Raw genomic sequence first — 13,209 nt, 5'->3', positions numbered from 1 at the left:
GAAGCATAAAAGCTTTGGGAAGGGTAAAGCTTGGTTTGGAACTGGCTCAAGAGTCAGGAACTTTACGGGAAGGTCACAGTTGTGCTAAACTTCACAGTTCCGCTAAACTTCAAGCCTGAACAGGGACTTGAACCCTGGACCCTCAGATTAAAAGTCTGATGCTCTACCGACTGAGCTATCCAGGCTTCGAAAACTGAATGGATTGTTGCAAACGTGATTCTGGCAGAGGAACCCTGCTCAGAAGAAGAAGCATAACAGCTTTCGGAAGGGTAAAGCTTGGTTTGGAAGTGATTCAGGACAAACAATAGTTGAAACTTGACAGGAAGGTCACAGTTCCACTAAACTTCAAGCCTGAATAGGGACTTAAACCCTGGACCCTCAGATTAAAAGTCTGATGGTCTAGCAACTGAGCTATCCAGTCTTCAAAAACTGAATGGATTATTGCAAACGTGATTCTCGCAGAGGAACAAGTCAAATTTGTTCGTCAACAAAATATTCAGGGTTTAAGGTTTGACCGTGATTAGAAGGTAATGTTGGAAAACGGTACTTGTTAAAGGAACATCTGAGAGGACTGAAGAGAAAAGCATTTGTAACCCTGCTCAGAGGAAGAAGCAAAACAGCTTTGGGAAGGGTAAAGCTTGGTTTGGAACTTATTCAGGACAAACAATAGTTGAAACTTGACAGGAAGGTCAGAGTTCCACTAAACTTCAAGCCTGAACAGGGACTTGAACCCTGGACCCTCAGATTAAAAGTCTGATGCTCTACCGACTGAGCTATCCAGGCTTCGAAAACTGAATGGATTGTTGCAGACGTGATTCTGGCGGAGGAACCCTGCTCAGAGGAAGAAGCATAACAGCTTTCGGAAGGGTAAAGCTTGGTTTGGAACTGGCTCAAGAGTCAGGAACTTTACGGCAAGGTCACAGTTGTGCTAAACTTCACAGTTCCGCTAAACTTCAAGCCTGAACAGGGACTTGAACCCTGGACCCTCAGATTAAAAGTCTGATGCTCTACCGACTGAGCTATCCAGGCTTCGAAAACTGAATGGATTGTTGCAAACGTGATTCTGGCAGAGGAACCCTGCTCAGAAGAAGAAGCATAACAGCTTTCGGAAGGGTAAAGCTTGGTTTGGAACTGGCTCAAGAGTCAGGAACTTTACGGGAAGGTCACAGTTGTGCTCAACTTCACAGTTCCGCTAAACTTCAAGCCTGAACAGGGACTTGAACCCTGGACCCTCAGATTAAAAGTCTGATGCTCTACCGACTGAGCTATCCAGGCTTCGAAAACTGAATGGATTGTTGCAAACGTGATTCTGGCAGAGGAACCCTGCTCAGAGGAAGAAGCATAAAAGCTTTGGGAAGGGTAAAGCTTGGTTTGGAACTGGCTCAAGAGTCAGGAACTTTACGGGAAGGTCACAGTTGTGCTAAACTTCACAGTTCCGCTAAACTTCAAGCCTGAACAGGGACTTGAACCCTGGACCCTCAGATTAAAAGTCTGATGCTCTACCGACTGAGCTATCCAGGCTTCGAAAACTGAATGGATTGTTGCAAACGTGATTCTGGCAGAGGAACCCTGCTCAGAAGAAGAAGCATAACAGCTTTCGGAAGGGTAAAGCTTGGTTTGGAACTGGCTCAAGAGTCAGGAACTTTACGGGAAGGTCACAGTTGTGCTAAACTTCACAGTTCCGCTAAACTTCAAGCCTGAACAGGGACTTGAACCCTGGACCCTCAGATTAAAAGTCTGATGCTCTACCGACTGAGCTATCCAGGCTTCGAAAACTGAATGGATTGTTGCAAACGTGATTCTGGCAGAGGAACCCTGCTCAGAGGAAGAAGCATAAAAGCTTTGGGAAGGGTAAAGCTTGGTTTGGAACTGGCTCAAGAGTCAGGAACTTTACGGGAAGGTCACAGTTGTGCTAAACTTCACAGTTCCGCTTAACTTCTAGCCTGAACAGGGACTTGAACCCTGGACCCTCAGATTAAAAGTCTGATGCTCTACCGACTGAGCTATCCAGGCTTCGAAAACTGAATGGATTGTTGCAAACGTGATTCTGGCAGAGGAACCCTGCTCAGAAGAAGAATCATAACAGCTTTCGGAAGGGTAAAGCTTGGTTTGGAACTGGCTCAAGAGTCAGGAACTTTACGGGAAGGTCACAGTTGTGCTAAACTTCACAGTTCCGCTAAACTTCAAGCCTGAACAGGGACTTGAACCCTGGACCCTCAGATTAAAAGTCTGATGCTCTACCAACTGAGCTATCCAGGCTTTGAAAACTGAATGGATTGTTGCAAACGTGATTCTGGCAGAGGAACCCTGCTCAGAAGAAGAAGCATAACAGCTTTCGGAAGGGTAAAGCTTGGTTTGGAACTGATTCAGGACAAACAATAGTTAAAACTTGACAGGAAGGTCAGAGTTCCACTAAACTTCAAGCCTGAACAGGGACTTGAACCCTGGACCCTCAGATTAAAAGTCTGATGCTCTACCGACTGAGCTATCCAGGCTTCGAAAACTGAATGGATTGTTGCAAACGTGATTCTGGCAGAGGAACCCTGCTCAGAAGAAGAAGCATAACAGCTTTCGGAAGGGTAAAGCTTGGTTTGGAACCGATTCAGGACAAACAATAGTTAAAACTTGACAGGAAGGTCAGAGTTCCACTAAACTTCAAGCCTGAACAGGGACTTGAACCCTGGACCCTCAGATTAAAAGTCTGATGCTCTACCGACTGAGCTATCCAGGCTTCGAAAACTGAATGGATTGTTGCAGACGTGATTCTGGCAGAGGAACCCTGCTCAGAAGAAGAAGCATAACAGCTTTCGGAAGGGTAAAGCTTGGTTTGGAAGTGATTCAGGACAAACAATAGTTGAAACTTGACAGGAAGGTCACAGTTCCACTAAACTTCAAGCCTGAATAGGGACTTGAACCCTGGACCCTCAGATTAAAAGTCTGATGGTCTAGCAACTGAGCTATCCAGTCTTCAAAATCTGAATGGATTATTGCAAACGTGATTCTCGCAGAGGAACAAGTCAAATTTGTTCGTCAACAAAATATTCAGGGTTTAAGGTTTGACCGTGATTAGAAGGTAATGTTGGAAAACGATACTTGTTAAAGGAACACCTGAGAGGACTGATGAGAAAAGCAATTGTAACCCTGCTCAGAGAAAGATGCAAAACAGCTTTGGGAAGGGAAAAGCTTGGTTTGGAACTGATTCAGGACAAACAATAGTTGAAACTTGACAGGAAGGTCACAGTTCCACTAAACTTCTAGCCTGAACAGGGACTTGAACCCTGGACCCTCAGATTAAAAGTCTGATGCTCTACCGACTGAGCTATCCAGGCTTCGAAAACTGAATGGATTGTTGCAAACGTGATTCTGGCAGAGGAACCCTGCTCAGAGGAAGAAGCATAAAAGCTTTGGGAAGGGTAAAGCTTGGTTTGGAACTGGCTCAAGAGTCAGGAACTTTACGGGAAGGTCACAGTTGTGCTAAACTTCACAGTTCCGCTAAACTTCAAGCCTGAACAGGGACTTGAACCCTGGACCCTCAGATTAAAAGTCTGATGCTCTACCGACTGAGCTATCCAGGCTTCGAAAACTGAATGGATTGTTGCAAACGTGATTCTGGCAGAGGAACCCTGCTCAGAAGAAGAAGCATAACAGCTTTCGGAAGGGTAAAGCTTGGTTTGGAACTGGCTCAAGAGTCATGAACTTTACGGGAAGGTCACAGTTGTGCTAAACTTCACAGTTCCGCTAAACTTCAAGCCTGAACAGGGACTTGAACCCTGGACCCTCAGATTAAAAGTCTGATGCTCTACCGACTGAGCTATCCAGGCTTCGAAAACTGAATGGATTGTTGCAAACGTGATTCTGGCAGAGGAACCCTGCTCAGAAGAAGAAGCATAACAGCTTTCGGAAGGGTAAAGCTTGGTTTGGAACTGGCTCAAGAGTCATGAACTTTACGGGAAGGTCACAGTTGTGCTAAACTTCACAGTTCCGCTAAACTTCAAGCCTGAACAGGGACTTGAACCCTGGACCCTCAGATTAAAAGTCTGATGCTCTACCGACTGAGCTATCCAGGCTTCGAAAACTGAATGGATTGTTGCAAACGTGATTCTGGCAGAGGAACCCTGCTCAGAAGAAGAAGCATAACAGCTTTCGGAAGGGTAAAGCTTGGTTTGGAACTGGCTCAAGAGTCAGGAACTTTACGGGAAGGTCACAGTTGTGCTCAACTTCACAGTTCCGCTAAACTTCAAGCCTGAACAGGGACTTGAACCCTGGACCCTCAGATTAAAAGTCTGATGCTCTACCGACTGAGCTATCCAGGCTTCGAAAACTGAATGGATTGTTGCAAACGTGATTCTGGCAGAGGAACCCTGCTCAGAGGAAGAAGCATAAAAGCTTTGGGAAGGGTAAAGCTTGGTTTGGAACTGGCTCAAGAGTCAGGAACTTTACGGGAAGGTCACAGTTGTGCTAAACTTCACAGTTCCGCTAAACTTCAAGCCTGAACAGGGACTTGAACCCTGGACCCTCAGATTAAAAGTCTGATGCTCTACCGACTGAGCTATCCAGGCTTCGAAAACTGAATGGATTGTTGCAAACGTGATTCTGGCAGAGGAACCCTGCTCAGAAGAAGAAGCATAACAGCTTTCGGAAGGGTAAAGCTTGGTTTGGAACTGGCTCAAGAGTCATGAACTTTACGGGAAGGTCACAGTTGTGCTAAACTTCACAGTTCCGCTAAACTTCAAGCCTGAACAGGGACTTGAACCCTGGACCCTCAGATTAAAAGTCTGATGCTCTACCGACTGAGCTATCCAGGCTTCGAAAACTGAATGGATTGTTGCAAACGTGATTCTGGCAGAGGAACCCTGCTCAGAAGAAGAAGCATAACAGCTTTCGGAAGGGTAAAGCTTGGTTTGGAACTGGCTCAAGAGTCATGAACTTTACGGGAAGGTCACAGTTGTGCTAAACTTCACAGTTCCGCTAAACTTCAAGCCTGAACAGGGACTTGAACCCTGGACCCTCAGATTAAAAGTCTGATGGTCTAGCAACTGAGCTATCCAGTCTTCAAAAACTGAATGGATTATTGCAAACGTGATTCTCGCAGAGGAACAAGTCAAATTTGTTCGTCAACAAAATATTCAGGTTTTAAGGTTTGACCGTGATTAGAAGGTAATGTTGGAAAACGGTACTTGTTAAAGGAACACCTGAGAGGACTGATGAGAAAAGCAATTGTAACCCTGCTCAGAGAAAGATGCAAAACAGCTTTGGGAAGGGAAAAGCTTGGTTTGGAACTGATTCAGGACAAACAATAGTTGAAACTTGACAGGAAGGTCACAGTTCCACTAAACTTCTAGCCTGAACAGGGACTTGAACCCTGGACCCTCAGATTAAAAGTCTGATGCTCTACCGACTGAGCTATCCAGGCTTCGAAAACTGAATGGATTATTGCAAACGTGATTCTCGCAGAGGAACAAGTCAAATTTGTTTGTCAACAAAATATTCAGGGTTTAAGGTTTGACCGTGATTAGAAGGTAATGTTGGAAAACGGTACTGGTTAAAGGAACATCTGAGAGGACTGAAGAGAAAAGCATTTGTAACCCTGCTCAGAGGAAGAAGCAAAACAGCTTTGGGAAGGGTAAAGCTTGGTTTGGAACTTATTCAGGACAAACAATAGTTGAAACTTGACAGGAAGGTCAGAGTTCCACTAAACTTCAAGCCTGAACAGGGACTTGAACCCTGGACCCTCAGATTAAAAGTCTGATGCTCTACCGACTGAGCTATCCAGGCTTCGAAAACTGAATGGATTGTTGCAAACGTGATTCTGGCAGAGGAACCCTGCTCAGAAGAAGAAGCATAACAGCTTTCGGAAGGGTAAAGCTTGGTTTGGAACTGGCTCAAGAGTCAGGAACTTTACGGGAAGGTCACAGTTGTGCTAAACTTCACAGTTCCGCTAAACTTCAAGCCTGAACAGGGACTTGAACCCTGGACCCTCAGATTAAAAGTCTGATGCTCTACCGACTGAGCTATCCAGGCTTCGAAAACTGAATGGATTGTTGCAAACGTGATTCTGGCAGAGGAACCCTGCTCAGAGGAAGAAGCATAAAAGCTTTGGGAAGGGTAAAGCTTGGTTTGGAACTGGCTCAAGAGTCAGGAACTTTACGGGAAGGTCACAGTTGTGCTAAACTTCACAGTTCCGCTAAACTTCTAGCCTGAACAGGGACTTGAACCCTGGACCCTCAGATTAAAAGTCTGATGCTCTACCGACTGAGCTATCCAGGCTTCGAAAACTGAATGGATTGTTGCAAACGTGATTCTGGCAGAGGAACCCTGCTCAGAAGAAGAATCATAACAGCTTTCGGAAGGGTAAAGCTTGGTTTGGAACTGGCTCAAGAGTCAGGAACTTTACGGGAAGGTCACAGTTGTGCTAAACTTCACAGTTCCGCTAAACTTCAAGCCTGAACAGGGACTTGAACCCTGGACCCTCAGATTAAAAGTCTGATGCTCTACCAACTGAGCTATCCAGGCTTTGAAAACTGAATGGATTGTTGCAAACGTGATTCTGGCAGAGGAACCCTGCTCAGAAGAAGAAGCATAACAGCTTTCGGAAGGGTAAAGCTTGGTTTGGAACTGATTCAGGACAAACAATAGTTAAAACTTGACAGGAAGGTCAGAGTTCCACTAAACTTCAAGCCTGAACAGGGACTTGAACCCTGGACCCTCAGATTAAAAGTCTGATGCTCTACCGACTGAGCTATCCAGGCTTCGAAAACTGAATGGATTGTTGCAAACGTGATTCTGGCAGAGGAACCCTGCTCAGAAGAAGAAGCATAACAGCTTTCGGAAGGGTAAAGCTTGGTTTGGAACCGATTCAGGACAAACAATAGTTGAAACTTGACAGGAAGGTCACAGTTCCACTAAACTTCTAGCCTGAACAGGGACTTGAACCCTGGACCCTCAGATTAAAAGTCTGATGCTCTACCGACTGAGCTATCCAGGCTTCGAAAACTGAATGGATTGTTGCAAACGTGATTCTGGCAGAGGAACCCTGCTCAGAGGAAGAAGCATAAAAGCTTTGGGAAGGGTAAAGCTTGGTTTGGAACTGGCTCAAGAGTCAGGAACTTTACGGGAAGGTCACAGTTGTGCTAAACTTCACAGTTCCGCTAAACTTCAAGCCTGAACAGGGACTTGAACCCTGGACCCTCAGATTAAAAGTCTGATGCTCTACCGACTGAGCTATCCAGGCTTCGAAAACTGAATGGATTGTTGCAAACGTGATTCTGGCAGAGGAACCCTGCTCAGAAGAAGAAGCATAACAGCTTTCGGAAGGGTAAAGCTTGGTTTGGAACTGGCTCAAGAGTCATGAACTTTACGGGAAGGTCACAGTTGTGCTAAACTTCACAGTTCCGCTAAACTTCAAGCCTGAACAGGGACTTGAACCCTGGACCCTCAGATTAAAAGTCTGATGCTCTACCGACTGAGCTATCCAGGCTTCGAAAACTGAATGGATTGTTGCAAACGTGATTCTGGCAGAGGAACCCTGCTCAGAAGAAGAAGCATAACAGCTTTCGGAAGGGTAAAGCTTGGTTTGGAACTGGCTCAAGAGTCATGAACTTTACGGGAAGGTCACAGTTGTGCTAAACTTCACAGTTCCGCTAAACTTCAAGCCTGAACAGGGACTTGAACCCTGGACCCTCAGATTAAAAGTCTGATGCTCTACCGACTGAGCTATCCAGGCTTCGAAAACTGAATGGATTGTTGCAAACGTGATTCTGGCAGAGGAACCCTGCTCAGAAGAAGAAGCATAACAGCTTTCGGAAGGGTAAAGCTTGGTTTGGAACTGGCTCAAGAGTCAGGAACTTTACGGGAAGGTCACAGTTGTGCTCAACTTCACAGTTCCGCTAAACTTCAAGCCTGAACAGGGACTTGAACCCTGGACCCTCAGATTAAAAGTCTGATGCTCTACCGACTGAGCTATCCAGGCTTCGAAAACTGAATGGATTGTTGCAAACGTGATTCTGGCAGAGGAACCCTGCTCAGAGGAAGAAGCATAAAAGCTTTGGGAAGGGTAAAGCTTGGTTTGGAACTGGCTCAAGAGTCAGGAACTTTCCGGGAAGGTCACAGTTGTGCTAAACTTCACAGTTCCGCTAAACTTCAAGCCTGAACAGGGACTTGAACCCTGGACCCTCAGATTAAAAGTCTGATGCTCTACCGACTGAGCTATCCAGGCTTCGAAAACTGAATGGATTGTTGCAAACGTGATTCTGGCAGAGGAACCCTGCTCAGAAGAAGAAGCATAACAGCTTTCGGAAGGGTAAAGCTTGGTTTGGAACTGGCTCAAGAGTCAGGAACTTTACGGGAAGGTCACAGTTGTGCTAAACTTCACAGTTCCGCTAAACTTCAAGCCTGAACAGGGACTTGAACCCTGGACCCTCAGATTAAAAGTCTGATGCTCTACCGACTGAGCTATCCAGGCTTCGAAAACTGAATGGATTGTTGCAAACGTGATTCTGGCAGAGGAACCCTGCTCAGAGGAAGAAGCATAAAAGCTTTGGGAAGGGTAAAGCTTGGTTTGGAACTGGCTCAAGAGTCAGGAACTTTACGGGAAGGTCACAGTTGTGCTAAACTTCACAGTTCCGCTAAACTTCAAGCCTGAACAGGGACTTGAACCCTGGACCCTCAGATTAAAAGTCTGATGCTCTACCGACTGAGCTATCCAGGCTTCGAAAACTGAATGGATTGTTGCAAACGTGATTCTGGCAGAGGAACCCTGCTCAGAAGAAGAAGCATAACAGCTTTCGGAAGGGTAAAGCTTGGTTTGGAACTGGCTCAAGAGTCATGAACTTTACGGGAAGGTCACAGTTGTGCTAAACTTCACAGTTCCGCTAAACTTCAAGCCTGAACAGGGACTTGAACCCTGGACCCTCAGATTAAAAGTCTGATGGTCTAGCAACTGAGCTATCCAGTCTTCAAAAACTGAATGGATTATTGCAAACGTGATTCTCGCAGAGGAACAAGTCAAATTTGTTCGTCAACAAAATATTCAGGTTTTAAGGTTTGACCGTGATTAGAAGGTAATGTTGGAAAACGGTACTTGTTAAAGGAACACCTGAGAGGACTGATGAGAAAAGCAATTGTAACCCTGCTCAGAGAAAGATGCAAAACAGCTTTGGGAAGGGAAAAGCTTGGTTTGGAACTGATTCAGGACAAACAATAGTTGAAACTTGACAGGAAGGTCACAGTTCCACTAAACTTCTAGCCTGAACAGGGACTTGAACCCTGGACCCTCAGATTAAAAGTCTGATGCTCTACCGACTGAGCTATCCAGGCTTCGAAAACTGAATGGATTATTGCAAACGTGATTCTCGCAGAGGAACAAGTCAAATTTGTTTGTCAACAAAATATTCAGGGTTTAAGGTTTGACCGTGATTAGAAGGTAATGTTGGAAAACGGTACTGGTTAAAGGAACATCTGAGAGGACTGAAGAGAAAAGCATTTGTAACCCTGCTCAGAGGAAGAAGCAAAACAGCTTTGGGAAGGGTAAAGCTTGGTTTGGAACTTATTCAGGACAAACAATAGTTGAAACTTGACAGGAAGGTCAGAGTTCCACTAAACTTCAAGCCTGAACAGGGACTTGAACCCTGGACCCTCAGATTAAAAGTCTGATGCTCTACCGACTGAGCTATCCAGGCTTCGAAAACTGAATGGATTGTTGCAAACGTGATTCTGGCAGAGGAACCCTGCTCAGAAGAAGAAGCATAACAGCTTTCGGAAGGGTAAAGCTTGGTTTGGAACTGGCTCAAGAGTCAGGAACTTTACGGGAAGGTCACAGTTGTGCTCAACTTCACAGTTCCGCTAAACTTCAAGCCTGAACAGGGACTTGAACCCTGGACCCTCAGATTAAAAGTCTGATGCTCTACCGACTGAGCTATCCAGGCTTCGAAAACTGAATGGATTGTTGCAAACGTGATTCTGGCAGAGGAACCCTGCTCAGAGGAAGAAGCATAAAAGCTTTGGGAAGGGTAAAGCTTGGTTTGGAACTGGCTCAAGAGTCAGGAACTTTACGGGAAGGTCACAGTTGTGCTAAACTTCACAGTTCCGCTAAACTTCAAGCCTGAACAGGGACTTGAACCCTGGACCCTCAGATTAAAAGTCTGATGCTCTACCGACTGAGCTATCCAGGCTTCGAAAACTGAATGGATTGTTGCAAACGTGATTCTGGCAGAGGAACCCTGCTCAGAAGAAGAAGCATAACAGCTTTCGGAAGGGTAAAGCTTGGTTTGGAACTGGCTCAAGAGTCATGAACTTTACGGGAAGGTCACAGTTGTGCTAAACTTCACAGTTCCGCTAAACTTCAAGCCTGAACAGGGACTTGAACCCTGGACCCTCAGATTAAAAGTCTGATGCTCTACCGACTGAGCTATCCAGGCTTCGAAAACTGAATGGATTGTTGCAAACGTGATTCTGGCAGAGGAACCCTGCTCAGAAGAAGAAGCATAACAGCTTTCGGAAGGGTAAAGCTTGGTTTGGAACTGGCTCAAGAGTCATGAACTTTACGGGAAGGTCACAGTTGTGCTAAACTTCACAGTTCCGCTAAACTTCAAGCCTGAACAGGGACTTGAACCCTGGACCCTCAGATTAAAAGTCTGATGGTCTAGCAACTGAGCTATCCAGTCTTCAAAAACTGAATGGATTATTGCAAACGTGATTCTCGCAGAGGAACAAGTCAAATTTGTTCGTCAACAAAATATTCAGGTTTTAAGGTTTGACCGTGATTAGAAGGTAATGTTGGAAAACGGTACTTGTTAAAGGAACACCTGAGAGGACTGATGAGAAAAGCAATTGTAACCCTGCTCAGAGAAAGATGCAAAACAGCTTTGGGAAGGGAAAAGCTTGGTTTGGAACTGATTCAGGACAAACAATAGTTGAAACTTGACAGGAAGGTCACAGTTCCACTAAACTTCTAGCCTGAACAGGGACTTGAACCCTGGACCCTCAGATTAAAAGTCTGATGCTCTACCGACTGAGCTATCCAGGCTTCGAAAACTGAATGGATTATTGCAAACGTGATTCTCGCAGAGGAACAAGTCAAATTTGTTTGTCAACAAAATATTCAGGGTTTAAGGTTTGACCGTGATTAGAAGGTAATGTTGGAAAACGGTACTGGTTAAAGGAACATCTGAGAGGACTGAAGAGAAAAGCATTTGTAACCCTGCTCAGAGGAAGAAGCAAAACAGCTTTGGGAAGGGTAAAGCTTGGTTTGGAACTTATTCAGGACAAACAATAGTTGAAACTTGACAGGAAGGTCAGAGTTCCACTAAACTTCAAGCCTGAACAGGGACTTGAACCCTGGACCCTCAGATTAAAAGTCTGATGCTCTACCGACTGAGCTATCCAGGCTTCGAAAACTGAATGGATTGTTGCAAACGTGATTCTGGCAGAGGAACCCTGCTCAGAAGAAGAAGCATAACAGCTTTCGGAAGGGTAAAGCTTGGTTTGGAACTGGCTCAAGAGTCAGGAACTTTACGGGAAGGTCACAGTTGTGCTAAACTTCACAGTTCCGCTAAACTTCAAGCCTGAACAGGGACTTGAACCCTGGACCCTCAGATTAAAAGTCTGATGCTCTACCGACTGAGCTATCCAGGCTTCGAAAACTGAATGGATTGTTGCAAACGTGATTCTGGCAGAGGAACCCTGCTCAGAGGAAGAAGCATAAAAGCTTTGGGAAGGGTAAAGCTTGGTTTGGAACTGGCTCAAGAGTCAGGAACTTTACGGGAAGGTCACAGTTGTGCTAAACTTCACAGTTCCGCTAAACTTCTAGCCTGAACAGGGACTTGAACCCTGGACCCTCAGATTAAAAGTCTGATGCTCTACCGACTGAGCTATCCAGGCTTCGAAAACTGAATGGATTGTTGCAAACGTGATTCTGGCAGAGGAACCCTGCTCAGAAGAAGAATCATAACAGCTTTCGGAAGGGTAAAGCTTGGTTTGGAACTGGCTCAAGAGTCAGGAACTTTACGGGAAGGTCACAGTTGTGCTAAACTTCACAGTTCCGCTAAACTTCAAGCCTGAACAGGGACTTGAACCCTGGACCCTCAGATTAAAAGTCTGATGCTCTACCAACTGAGCTATCCAGGCTTTGAAAACTGAATGGATTGTTGCAAACGTGATTCTGGCAGAGGAACCCTGCTCAGAAGAAGAAGCATAACAGCTTTCGGAAGGGTAAAGCTTGGTTTGGAACTGATTCAGGACAAACAATAGTTAAAACTTGACAGGAAGGTCAGAGTTCCACTAAACTTCAAGCCTGAACAGGGACTTGAACCCTGGACCCTCAGATTAAAAGTCTGATGCTCTACCGACTGAGCTATCCAGGCTTCGAAAACTGAATGGATTGTTGCAAACGTGATTCTGGCAGAGGAACCCTGCTCAGAAGAAGAAGCATAACAGCTTTCGGAAGGGTAAAGCTTGGTTTGGAACCGATTCAGGACAAACAATAGTTGAAACTTGACAGGAAGGTCACAGTTCCACTAAACTTCTAGCCTGAACAGGGACTTGAACCCTGGACCCTCAGATTAAAAGTCTGATGCTCTACCGACTGAGCTATCCAGGCTTCGAAAACTGAATGGATTGTTGCAAACGTGATTCTGGCAGAGGAACCCTGCTCAGAGGAAGAAGCATAAAAGCTTTGGGAAGGGTAAAGCTTGGTTTGGAACTGGCTCAAGAGTCATGAACTTTACGGGAAGGTCACAGTTGTGCTAAACTTCACAGTTCCGCTAAACTTCAAGCCTGAACAGGGACTTGAACCCTGGACCCTCAGATTAAAAGTCTGATGGTCTAGCAACTGAGCTATCCAGTCTTCAAAAACTGAATGGATTATTGCAAACGTGATTCTCGCAGAGGAACAAGTCAAATTTGTTCGTCAACAAAATATTCAGGTTTTAAGGTTTGACCGTGATTAGAAGGTAATGTTGGAAAACGGTACTTGTTAAAGGAACACCTGAGAGGACTGATGAGAAAAGCAATTGTAACCCTGCTCAGAGAAAGATGCAAAACAGCTTTGGGAAGGGAAAAGCTTGGTTTGGAACTGATTCAGGACAAACAATAGTTGAAACTTGACAGGAAGGTCACAGTTCCACTAAACTTCTAGCCTGAACAGGGACTTGAACCCTGGACCCTCAGATTAAAAGTCTGATGCTCTACCGACTGAGCTATCCAGGCTTCGAA

The 13,209-nt window shown here is 45.3% G+C and overlaps 1 protein-coding gene and 48 non-coding genes across 52 annotated transcripts in view; all 49 read right to left on the bottom strand.

Annotated features, from left to right (window-relative positions):
• Positions 1-13,209, bottom strand: part of itpr3 (inositol 1,4,5-trisphosphate receptor, type 3) — a 161,468-nt gene that overhangs the window by 33,055 nt on the left and 115,204 nt on the right. The gene's annotated exons all lie outside the window — the stretch shown is intronic.
• On the bottom strand, positions 113-185 carry trnak-uuu (transfer RNA lysine (anticodon UUU)). Its single transcript has one exon. It is a non-coding gene; the product is annotated as a tRNA-Lys (tRNA).
• Positions 711-783, bottom strand: trnak-uuu (transfer RNA lysine (anticodon UUU)). The gene has a single exon. It is a non-coding gene; the product is annotated as a tRNA-Lys (tRNA).
• Positions 957-1,029, bottom strand: trnak-uuu (transfer RNA lysine (anticodon UUU)). The gene has a single exon. It is a non-coding gene; the product is annotated as a tRNA-Lys (tRNA).
• Positions 1,203-1,275, bottom strand: trnak-uuu (transfer RNA lysine (anticodon UUU)). Its single transcript has one exon. It is a non-coding gene; the product is annotated as a tRNA-Lys (tRNA).
• On the bottom strand, positions 1,449-1,521 carry trnak-uuu (transfer RNA lysine (anticodon UUU)). Its single transcript has one exon. It is a non-coding gene; the product is annotated as a tRNA-Lys (tRNA).
• Positions 1,695-1,767, bottom strand: trnak-uuu (transfer RNA lysine (anticodon UUU)). The gene has a single exon. It is a non-coding gene; the product is annotated as a tRNA-Lys (tRNA).
• trnak-uuu (transfer RNA lysine (anticodon UUU)) lies at positions 1,941-2,013 on the bottom strand. The gene has a single exon. It is a non-coding gene; the product is annotated as a tRNA-Lys (tRNA).
• Positions 2,187-2,259, bottom strand: trnak-uuu (transfer RNA lysine (anticodon UUU)). The gene has a single exon. It is a non-coding gene; the product is annotated as a tRNA-Lys (tRNA).
• Positions 2,423-2,495, bottom strand: trnak-uuu (transfer RNA lysine (anticodon UUU)). Its single transcript has one exon. It is a non-coding gene; the product is annotated as a tRNA-Lys (tRNA).
• Positions 2,659-2,731, bottom strand: trnak-uuu (transfer RNA lysine (anticodon UUU)). The gene has a single exon. It is a non-coding gene; the product is annotated as a tRNA-Lys (tRNA).
• On the bottom strand, positions 3,257-3,329 carry trnak-uuu (transfer RNA lysine (anticodon UUU)). Its single transcript has one exon. It is a non-coding gene; the product is annotated as a tRNA-Lys (tRNA).
• Positions 3,503-3,575, bottom strand: trnak-uuu (transfer RNA lysine (anticodon UUU)). The gene has a single exon. It is a non-coding gene; the product is annotated as a tRNA-Lys (tRNA).
• Positions 3,749-3,821, bottom strand: trnak-uuu (transfer RNA lysine (anticodon UUU)). The gene has a single exon. It is a non-coding gene; the product is annotated as a tRNA-Lys (tRNA).
• Positions 3,995-4,067, bottom strand: trnak-uuu (transfer RNA lysine (anticodon UUU)). The gene has a single exon. It is a non-coding gene; the product is annotated as a tRNA-Lys (tRNA).
• trnak-uuu (transfer RNA lysine (anticodon UUU)) lies at positions 4,241-4,313 on the bottom strand. The gene has a single exon. It is a non-coding gene; the product is annotated as a tRNA-Lys (tRNA).
• Positions 4,487-4,559, bottom strand: trnak-uuu (transfer RNA lysine (anticodon UUU)). Its single transcript has one exon. It is a non-coding gene; the product is annotated as a tRNA-Lys (tRNA).
• On the bottom strand, positions 4,733-4,805 carry trnak-uuu (transfer RNA lysine (anticodon UUU)). The gene has a single exon. It is a non-coding gene; the product is annotated as a tRNA-Lys (tRNA).
• Positions 4,979-5,051, bottom strand: trnak-uuu (transfer RNA lysine (anticodon UUU)). The gene has a single exon. It is a non-coding gene; the product is annotated as a tRNA-Lys (tRNA).
• Positions 5,341-5,413, bottom strand: trnak-uuu (transfer RNA lysine (anticodon UUU)). The gene has a single exon. It is a non-coding gene; the product is annotated as a tRNA-Lys (tRNA).
• On the bottom strand, positions 5,703-5,775 carry trnak-uuu (transfer RNA lysine (anticodon UUU)). The gene has a single exon. It is a non-coding gene; the product is annotated as a tRNA-Lys (tRNA).
• trnak-uuu (transfer RNA lysine (anticodon UUU)) lies at positions 5,949-6,021 on the bottom strand. Its single transcript has one exon. It is a non-coding gene; the product is annotated as a tRNA-Lys (tRNA).
• Positions 6,195-6,267, bottom strand: trnak-uuu (transfer RNA lysine (anticodon UUU)). The gene has a single exon. It is a non-coding gene; the product is annotated as a tRNA-Lys (tRNA).
• trnak-uuu (transfer RNA lysine (anticodon UUU)) lies at positions 6,441-6,513 on the bottom strand. Its single transcript has one exon. It is a non-coding gene; the product is annotated as a tRNA-Lys (tRNA).
• On the bottom strand, positions 6,677-6,749 carry trnak-uuu (transfer RNA lysine (anticodon UUU)). Its single transcript has one exon. It is a non-coding gene; the product is annotated as a tRNA-Lys (tRNA).
• trnak-uuu (transfer RNA lysine (anticodon UUU)) lies at positions 6,913-6,985 on the bottom strand. Its single transcript has one exon. It is a non-coding gene; the product is annotated as a tRNA-Lys (tRNA).
• Positions 7,159-7,231, bottom strand: trnak-uuu (transfer RNA lysine (anticodon UUU)). The gene has a single exon. It is a non-coding gene; the product is annotated as a tRNA-Lys (tRNA).
• trnak-uuu (transfer RNA lysine (anticodon UUU)) lies at positions 7,405-7,477 on the bottom strand. Its single transcript has one exon. It is a non-coding gene; the product is annotated as a tRNA-Lys (tRNA).
• On the bottom strand, positions 7,651-7,723 carry trnak-uuu (transfer RNA lysine (anticodon UUU)). The gene has a single exon. It is a non-coding gene; the product is annotated as a tRNA-Lys (tRNA).
• On the bottom strand, positions 7,897-7,969 carry trnak-uuu (transfer RNA lysine (anticodon UUU)). Its single transcript has one exon. It is a non-coding gene; the product is annotated as a tRNA-Lys (tRNA).
• On the bottom strand, positions 8,143-8,215 carry trnak-uuu (transfer RNA lysine (anticodon UUU)). The gene has a single exon. It is a non-coding gene; the product is annotated as a tRNA-Lys (tRNA).
• On the bottom strand, positions 8,389-8,461 carry trnak-uuu (transfer RNA lysine (anticodon UUU)). Its single transcript has one exon. It is a non-coding gene; the product is annotated as a tRNA-Lys (tRNA).
• trnak-uuu (transfer RNA lysine (anticodon UUU)) lies at positions 8,635-8,707 on the bottom strand. The gene has a single exon. It is a non-coding gene; the product is annotated as a tRNA-Lys (tRNA).
• trnak-uuu (transfer RNA lysine (anticodon UUU)) lies at positions 8,881-8,953 on the bottom strand. The gene has a single exon. It is a non-coding gene; the product is annotated as a tRNA-Lys (tRNA).
• On the bottom strand, positions 9,243-9,315 carry trnak-uuu (transfer RNA lysine (anticodon UUU)). The gene has a single exon. It is a non-coding gene; the product is annotated as a tRNA-Lys (tRNA).
• On the bottom strand, positions 9,605-9,677 carry trnak-uuu (transfer RNA lysine (anticodon UUU)). Its single transcript has one exon. It is a non-coding gene; the product is annotated as a tRNA-Lys (tRNA).
• trnak-uuu (transfer RNA lysine (anticodon UUU)) lies at positions 9,851-9,923 on the bottom strand. Its single transcript has one exon. It is a non-coding gene; the product is annotated as a tRNA-Lys (tRNA).
• trnak-uuu (transfer RNA lysine (anticodon UUU)) lies at positions 10,097-10,169 on the bottom strand. The gene has a single exon. It is a non-coding gene; the product is annotated as a tRNA-Lys (tRNA).
• Positions 10,343-10,415, bottom strand: trnak-uuu (transfer RNA lysine (anticodon UUU)). The gene has a single exon. It is a non-coding gene; the product is annotated as a tRNA-Lys (tRNA).
• Positions 10,589-10,661, bottom strand: trnak-uuu (transfer RNA lysine (anticodon UUU)). Its single transcript has one exon. It is a non-coding gene; the product is annotated as a tRNA-Lys (tRNA).
• trnak-uuu (transfer RNA lysine (anticodon UUU)) lies at positions 10,951-11,023 on the bottom strand. The gene has a single exon. It is a non-coding gene; the product is annotated as a tRNA-Lys (tRNA).
• On the bottom strand, positions 11,313-11,385 carry trnak-uuu (transfer RNA lysine (anticodon UUU)). Its single transcript has one exon. It is a non-coding gene; the product is annotated as a tRNA-Lys (tRNA).
• On the bottom strand, positions 11,559-11,631 carry trnak-uuu (transfer RNA lysine (anticodon UUU)). The gene has a single exon. It is a non-coding gene; the product is annotated as a tRNA-Lys (tRNA).
• Positions 11,805-11,877, bottom strand: trnak-uuu (transfer RNA lysine (anticodon UUU)). The gene has a single exon. It is a non-coding gene; the product is annotated as a tRNA-Lys (tRNA).
• On the bottom strand, positions 12,051-12,123 carry trnak-uuu (transfer RNA lysine (anticodon UUU)). The gene has a single exon. It is a non-coding gene; the product is annotated as a tRNA-Lys (tRNA).
• Positions 12,287-12,359, bottom strand: trnak-uuu (transfer RNA lysine (anticodon UUU)). The gene has a single exon. It is a non-coding gene; the product is annotated as a tRNA-Lys (tRNA).
• trnak-uuu (transfer RNA lysine (anticodon UUU)) lies at positions 12,523-12,595 on the bottom strand. The gene has a single exon. It is a non-coding gene; the product is annotated as a tRNA-Lys (tRNA).
• Positions 12,769-12,841, bottom strand: trnak-uuu (transfer RNA lysine (anticodon UUU)). Its single transcript has one exon. It is a non-coding gene; the product is annotated as a tRNA-Lys (tRNA).
• trnak-uuu (transfer RNA lysine (anticodon UUU)) lies at positions 13,131-13,203 on the bottom strand. The gene has a single exon. It is a non-coding gene; the product is annotated as a tRNA-Lys (tRNA).

This window comes from Pungitius pungitius, chromosome 1 (genome assembly GCF_949316345.1).
Source record: "Pungitius pungitius chromosome 1, fPunPun2.1, whole genome shotgun sequence".
Taxonomy (NCBI): domain Eukaryota; kingdom Metazoa; phylum Chordata; class Actinopteri; order Perciformes; family Gasterosteidae; genus Pungitius; species Pungitius pungitius.
Note: the sequence above shows the minus strand (reverse complement) of the source record. Positions and strands in the feature narration are given on the sequence as shown.